This window comes from Carassius carassius, chromosome 11 (genome assembly GCF_963082965.1).
Source record: "Carassius carassius chromosome 11, fCarCar2.1, whole genome shotgun sequence".
Taxonomy (NCBI): Eukaryota; Metazoa; Chordata; class Actinopteri; order Cypriniformes; family Cyprinidae; genus Carassius; species Carassius carassius.
Window position 1 is genome coordinate 33,335,151 of NC_081765.1, and position 7,827 is coordinate 33,342,977.

The 7,827-nt window shown below is 36.2% G+C and overlaps 1 pseudogene; it reads right to left on the reverse strand.

Annotated features, from left to right (window-relative positions):
- Positions 1 to 1,761: 1,761 nt before the first annotated feature.
- On the reverse strand, positions 1,762 to 7,016 carry LOC132153226 (protocadherin-8-like; annotated as a pseudogene).
- Between the last annotated feature and the right edge of the window lie 811 nt (positions 7,017 to 7,827).

Sequence of the window (7,827 nt, forward strand, 5' to 3'; positions counted from 1 at the left end):
AATTCAAAAAATTAATTACACTACACTGACTATTCCTAAACTGAATTTATTTTTAGATGAAATATCCATTAGGTGTGGTGAAAATGTCATTTTGGTGTCTTGCAAACTCACTCAAATAAGCTTAAACATGCTGAAATCTTTTTGTTGGGAGAGCTTTGAAGGGTTTTAGCTGATGTACTCTAATAGTTTTAACCCTGTTGTTAATGTCTCTCTCTTTCTGTGGCTCTCTTTTGACCTCTACAGAAAACACAGAGAGAGGATACAGTAAGCCAGTTCATGTGCTATTGATCTTTTTGTGCGGTTGCCCTTCATATCCAATTGGAAATCTGTCATATCCCATCAGCTACGAGCAATTACTGACGAAAGGATGATGGCACGTTCCACTTGTTATTTGCACGAGTGAAAACATCCCTTTAGGCCAAAGTGAAATGAAAGAATGTTCCTGTTTATTTATTTCTTTTTCATCCACACCTCACACCGTAGAATGAAAGCACCTATAATAATTATATTATATTATATATTTATTTTATTGTGCCCTGCTATTCCTGTTCTGAAATTGCATGTTTAAATGCCTCTTTTTTCAAACTCAAACTGTTTACAAAATAACTATATATATATTTTTTTTTTTTCAATATGTACTTTTTTAAATATAGTTTATGCATTTAAAAGTATTCATGAATTAATATTTTTTTTCTACTGTTGTTTTTATTTATTTTGACACCAGCACTAAGTGATATAAATAAATAAATAAATAAATAAATAATACATAATTTTTTTTATTATTATTATTTAAGTGAAATATCTTGTACTTGGAAATCCGACCACACACAAATAATGTTACTGCAATATGTTTAAAATTTAAGCTGAAAATATAGTTAAAGAATTTTGTTTATTTTTATTTATTTATTTGACCAAGTCAAATTCATTGTATACTTGGAAAAAAAAAAAAAATACATATACATATTTGTACTTGCCTGGTCTGTATTTTATCTGTTTATTGTTTATTGTAAAATGGATCCCCATTAGCTGTCACCAAAGTGAGCGAGCTAGTCTTCCTGGGGTCCACAACAAAAAGAAATCACATAATGTTAATATAAAAACAATATAGCACTACAACATTATATACATCAATACACATCAACAAATGATTACAGTATTACATTCATAAAATAAATATGTCCTTTCTTTACTCACAATTTTAAATAGTGCATTCTCAGATGGTACCTAAAAGAGTCTTTGCCATTCATTTTACGTACTGTATATTTAATGGGCAATTATTCCAATGATTGATGGCACGATAAATAACAGTTCACATGATGTTGTAAAGACTGCGTTACAAAGCAACTAATCCAGAACAGGCCATGTGTGTGCAATAATCAGACTTAACTTAATTTGAGCCGCATGAGCCTTTAACAATTAATCAGCTATTAAACAAGACGTTCTCAGAGGTCAGGCAACAAAATAGGCTTCGAAGTACTTTATTCAGGTCACTGAGGTGAGAAAATTATATACAATTATGTTAGAGACTTTGCACGACTTTTCAAAGGCCTGCTTTAAAAGCAGATGCAAATAAATAAAAGATAATTCACAAGGAAAGCATTCGAATCTCAAAAACTTTTTTTTTTTTATAAACCGAAGATTGAGTATGTTTTACAAAAAAAAACAACACACATTTTAGTTCAGCTGCATGCTTAATTCAATGTCATTTGCCAATTCTTTGTAATGATTTGTGAAATTTACTAGCAATTCCTAGACTAAACCAATTTTTTTCTTCTGTATATTTATGGCACTTTTGGAAGAGATACAACATTTTTGAGAGATACCCATTCAAGATCTATGTGCAATAAAAAAAGAAGCATATTTTAAAGAATGTTTGGAAATATAAATAAGATTAAAAAAACTATTCTCATTCCAAACAAATTCACTTAACTTTTACTAAAGACATACAAACTCATAGCTAACAACATCTACAAAATAAACCAAATTGGTTTGGTACTTATTTGCTAAATTATTTACAGAGTCAGCGGCACAAAAGTAGTTTGAAAAGACATCATACAAAATATACAAATATTTACCACAATTATTCATATCAATTTAACGCACACAGGCTGTTCTTAAATATATTTTCCTTAATTAAAAAAAAAAACGGAAAGGAAAAACACTTCCATTTATATTACGGCAAACCAGTATCAAAAGTATATTGAGTTGAATTGCTGGGAACGTTTCAGCTAAAATATATCAGATTTGATGATCCAGACTGAACCCTTATTTAATATTTAAAAAGTAGTAGCAACTTCAGATGAAGCTGTAAGCAGAAATGCATTCGTGACGGTCTCGGCTTGCTCTTCGACCCGTGTCTGATGGGCCGAGTGTGAATGCAGCGTTCCCGTCCGTCTCTGAGTGTTCAACATGTTGGTTTTACCACGGCTTTCTCTCCAGGAGTGGGCACTGATGTGGGTCGTGTTGTGCACCGGTGTGAAGCTGCTGGGGCACGTCCCGCATGTTTGGGCTCTGTATAACCTGAGCTTTGCTCTTCCAGTCTCCTGCGCTCTTGAATGCACCTTAAAGAGAAAAAGACAAGGAGGAATTGAATGCACTGCAGAAATCATTTCCGAAGTCAGTTTGCTTTTCTTGTCAGATTCATTTTCATTTGTTTTCATTTTTATTAAATCGAGAAAATTCATTTTTACTATTAGGCTAAAACTTTTAGCTCCCACTGCATCTATGCGTATTTTATTATTATTATTTTATAATCGAGTAATTAAGATGGGAATTAATCAGGTTTGCAAACAAGTATGTGCTTTTCTTTCTTATTTTAAGGAAACATTATTTTTTTTTTACTATTTGCCAGTATACCAAGTAAATCTATCTTATTTAAAAAATATATATATTTTAATAAAAATTAAAATGTGTCATGTTCATACATGTTAAGACAACAAATAAGTTTTTTCTTCAAATGTGATGTGTGTGCAATGTATTTCCTTGGATTAAAATATATTTAAAAAAAATATGTATTTTCAAAAAAAAAAACACAAAAATGGCCAAATAAGTTAAAATATATTAATGCCAATAATGTATATATTTGAAACATATTTGATAAAAAAAAAAGAATAAATAAATATTTTTTGTTCATTTAAAAAAAAAGGGGGGGGGGGCATATGGTAAACATGTAAACATTCTTAAATCAAGATTTATTTGAGAAACTAAATGAATCAAGATATTAATGCTTAAAAACAAGACAAAAATCCGTCAATTGGGTTAGAAAAAAATAATTTAAATGAAAGGGAGGTCAAGATTATATTTCTATCCCCATTTTTTCCCCATTTTAAGGTAAACTCACTTAATTTTGATCACTTTTCAGACATTGTAATTTTGCTTTCTCCAGTAAATGTATAATTTAAGAATGTTTAGATATTTGAAAACAAGAGAGAAATCCTGAGAAGACGACACACTCAAAGAAACCTCTGTGAGTCAGGTCTGTCAGATATCTGTCCGCACCTCTGGTCAGCGGCTGGAAGGTCATCAGGCCTCGTTTCAGAGCGGCTCTGCTGATGTCAGAGTCACTGTCATTGAAATCTCCTTCGCCGCTGTCCTTCACGCTCAGCTGATCTGTGTTGCTGGTGACACTGCGAATACAATCAGATCAGAAGGTTAGCGGCTGCTGAATAGCACTCTATCTGATTATTGATAATCCATCGCAGAACAAAACACCATATTCACTGGGACGTGACTAATACGCCAGTGATGACCTGCTGTAAAAGAGGAACTAAGCCCTGACCACAATCAAAAAATGATCTGTTTGCATATTAAACATGTTTACAGTTCTCAGTTTATGTGTATCCGTCGACTGTAGTTGCGAAACCACAGCGTGGTCCTAAAGTATAAGAAGGTTTTGCATTTAAACATGGAAATAAATAAGTGTTATAAAGTTATAATGATAGGATATTTCAGGATAGATGACTAATTAAAAGCAAGTAAATAAGTGCCTATGATCATGTGACTCTTCATTCATTCTCAAATTCACATTCACTTGTCACTCATATTATTGTGCTGATGATATAATCAGATTTGTTTTTAAAAGTTACATTATAATGTATTATTTCAGATGCATTTTTTGTCTGTGACTATTCAAACCGAAGTGTAATTGATCATATGTTCACATTCATTCTCAAATTCATGATTATCTGTCACTCAAATTATTATGCTGGTTATATAATCTGATATAAAAACGTTTTTAAATAACTAAATAGTTTTGGTAATGTGTCTGATTTGTTGTCAGTTGATTTGGTTCAAAATAAGTCAGACTTACTGAAATAAGCCTGGCTTATTTGTTAAACTTGTTTTATGGAACAGGCCCCAGATAAGCAAATACAATAACTACATAAATAAAAAGCAACATTCTTACCTCTTTTGCATACAGTATTTTTCATCTTGCCATAAAAGTGTTTGTTCAAAAGGTTTGCACGGCAGGAATAGCTATAAAAACAAAAGCTTAACGTTAATATGCTGGGATAAACGGAAATGTGCATTAATACAGCAAAACATTCAGCCAAAACTACTCACCTTTTCCTCAAAATCCAGGCTTTTATCTTCATACAGAGGTTGCATTGAATCACCTTCATTTCTGAGGAGGGCATTAGGGCCGCTGAAAATATTTGAGCTTGAAGAGCTGTTCTTGGAAACCTGGGTTGATGCATAAAGGCCATCTCTCCCGAAGTTTCTTCGCCTTCGTTTGATGGTGCAAGTCACAGTGAGGATGATAATCGCAGTCAGCAACAACACACAGCATCCAGCGAATCCGATAATCACTGCAGTCCACACATCAAACTCTAAAGTCTCTTCATTTTTGGATCGGAGTAAAATAACCACCTGGTCCTCTTGTGCACCAGTATCTGTCACCACAAACCGGACGGTTGCTGTGCTAGAAAGCGGCTCTCTTGCATTGTCAACAACTGAAACTTTAATCTGCTGGATGTCTCCATTTGATGCATCGAGCTTTCGTTTCAGTACGATTTCACCGCTGTTTTTATCAATGGAAAAAAGTTTGCCATCGTCTTCTAGAATATGGAAACTGAGCTCGCAGTTAACGCCACTGTCTTCATCTTTAGCCGTCAGTCTTAACGCTAAATAGCCACTCCGAGCGTTAAAGGGAATCGGGACGTCGGCAGAATTGTTTCGTAACACGGGATATGTGAAATACGGGAAGTTGTCGTTCTCGTCCACCACGTGGACTTGAATTAAAGTCGTGCTCGATAACGGTGGGAAACCTTTATCGCTAGCTTTGACCGCGAACTCGACTTCCTTCAGAGTCTCAAAATTGAACGACTGCAGCGTGTACAAAGAGCCAGAATGAGGATCGATGGAAACGAATGTAGAAATGGGCGAACCGTCGGGCAGTTCGCTGTCGATTAGGCTGTAGGAGACTTTTCCGTTTTTCCCAACGTCGAGATCGCGTGCGACCACTGTAGTCATGTACGACCCGGGAATGTTGTTTTCTATTACTGAGACGTCATAGATGGCTTTGCTAAACATCGGTGCGTTGTCGTTCTCATCTGTGATGCGAATTGTATAATGTTTAACCGTTTTAAACGGAGGAGTTCCTAAATCTTCAGAAATAACAGTGAGGTTGTATTCTGGAATGGCTTCTCTGTCCAAAGTCGTGGTTGTTACGATCATAAAAGTGTCGCTGTAGGCTTGTTGCAGCTTAAAATGCTTATGTCCTTCTAATTTGGTCTGGACGTAGCCATTGGGACCCGAATCTGCGTCTGAGGTGCTAATAAGTGCTACGAAACTTTCTTTGGCTGCGGATTCGGTGATGAATGCCACTCCATCACTGGTGGAAGTCATTGGTTTGATGGTGATTTCCGGTGCATTATCGTTCACGTCGACGATGTCGACAATTGCCCGACAGGTAGATGAAACCGAATTGTCGCCTAAATTAGAGGCTTGGATGTGCAACTCGTACGACTTCTTGGTCTCGTAGTCGACGGAGTCTTTGAGGGTCACATCTCCGGTGATGTGGTCGATCTGGAAAACACGCGTGACTTCGCTCACTGAGCCTTCGACAAACCCGTACACGACTTCTCCATTGACGCCAGCGTCGGGATCGAAAGCATGTACTTTAAGCACACGTGAGCCGATGGGTGAATCTTCGCTGAGCTCAACTTTGAGCGAGTTGTGTTCGAACGTCGGGCTGTTGTCGTTAAAGTCCAGCACTCGGATGTAAACGTTCATCGAGCCTGATTTCGCTGGCGTCCCGCCGTCAGTCGCCGTCACCTCGATGGTATAAAACTCTTTGGTTTCTCTGTCAAGCGTCTTGATCAAAACAAGTTCAGCTGACTTTTCTCCATCCTCGCGAGTGCTGACTTCAACGGCGAAATGGTTTGTGTGTGAAATACGGTAGCTTTGAACGTAATTGTTTCCGACGTCGTGATCCACAGCGACGTCCAGCGGAAATCGTGAGTACAAAGGTGCGTTTTCTGACACATCCAAATGCGTCTCGTTGCGTGTGAACTGAGGTGAATGATCGTTAATGTCTTTCACCTCGACCTCGACATGAATGAGCTGGAATTTCTCCTTTGAGAAAACCACGACGTCAAAAGTTATAAGACACTGTGGAGATCGTTGACAAAGCTGCTCTCGGTCAATGACTTCTCCCACTGTTAAAAGCCCGTCAATTTGCCTCATGCGAATCATGGAGTTTGTCTTCTGTATAAACTTGAATGATGTCTCAGAATCCTCCGCTGGTTCAATTTTCAGGTCTTGAGAAAGGTTTCCAATCTCTGTCCCAGGTGCGTCTTCCTCATATGTGATGTATTTTGTTGTCTTGCAGCTGACGTTGGAAATCATGCACAGAAGCATGAAGTAACTGCAGAAGAACTTCATGTCTGCAAACACTGAGTATAGAACAGCAAACAAACAAAACACTTTCAAAGAAATGTGAGAATAAAAGCTCTTCATTCAGTCATCACTTGTACTGCTTGAAGCAGATTCTGGTGTCTCCAGCTCCCACCTATCAGATATAGGTCATGGTTTATGCAAATGAGCCTGTCTGCTGACCAATGAACACTCACACTCTTCTAAAATCCTCTGCTATGGCTCTCTATTGAGTCACAGCTGTTTCACACCCTGCCTGTGGGAGACCCTAATAAATGTCAGACATACACTACCAGTCAAAAGTTTAGGCACGCTTTACTGACTTTATTTATAAAAGACTCTTTTAATCTATAGGATTCTGCTTAAATGCATGAAATTTGTTTTGTAGGCAAATATAAATCTTGCACAACATGTCATAAGAAAAAAATTCTTGAGCAGTAAATCAGCATATTTTCATGATTTCTGAAGATCATGTGACACTGAAGACTGGAGGAATGATGCTGAAAATACAGCTGTGCATCACAGAAATAAATTACAGTTTACATTAAATTCACATAGAAAATTTTTTATTTAAATTGTAATAATATTTCAGATTTTTACTGTATTTTTGATCAAACAAAACCTTGCAGCCTTGATGAGACTGCTTTCAATAACCTAAAACCGGTTGGGTAAATATTGGTTAATGCACTTCTAGAGACCAAACGGTACATCTGAACACAAACAAGATGCATCCAGATGCGTTTTTAACTGTAAGTGTTGTAAAAGTGCCGACTGAAAATAATGATTACTATCATAAATTATTCACTGTCATCGCTTGTTCAGCCAAAAGTGAAATACTGACATTTATCCAGGTAAAATATATATAAAATGCATTAATGATTTTTATTCAGATGACTTCCATACTTTAAATACCTGAATTAATTGTAATTTTTATATATACATATGTTGTCA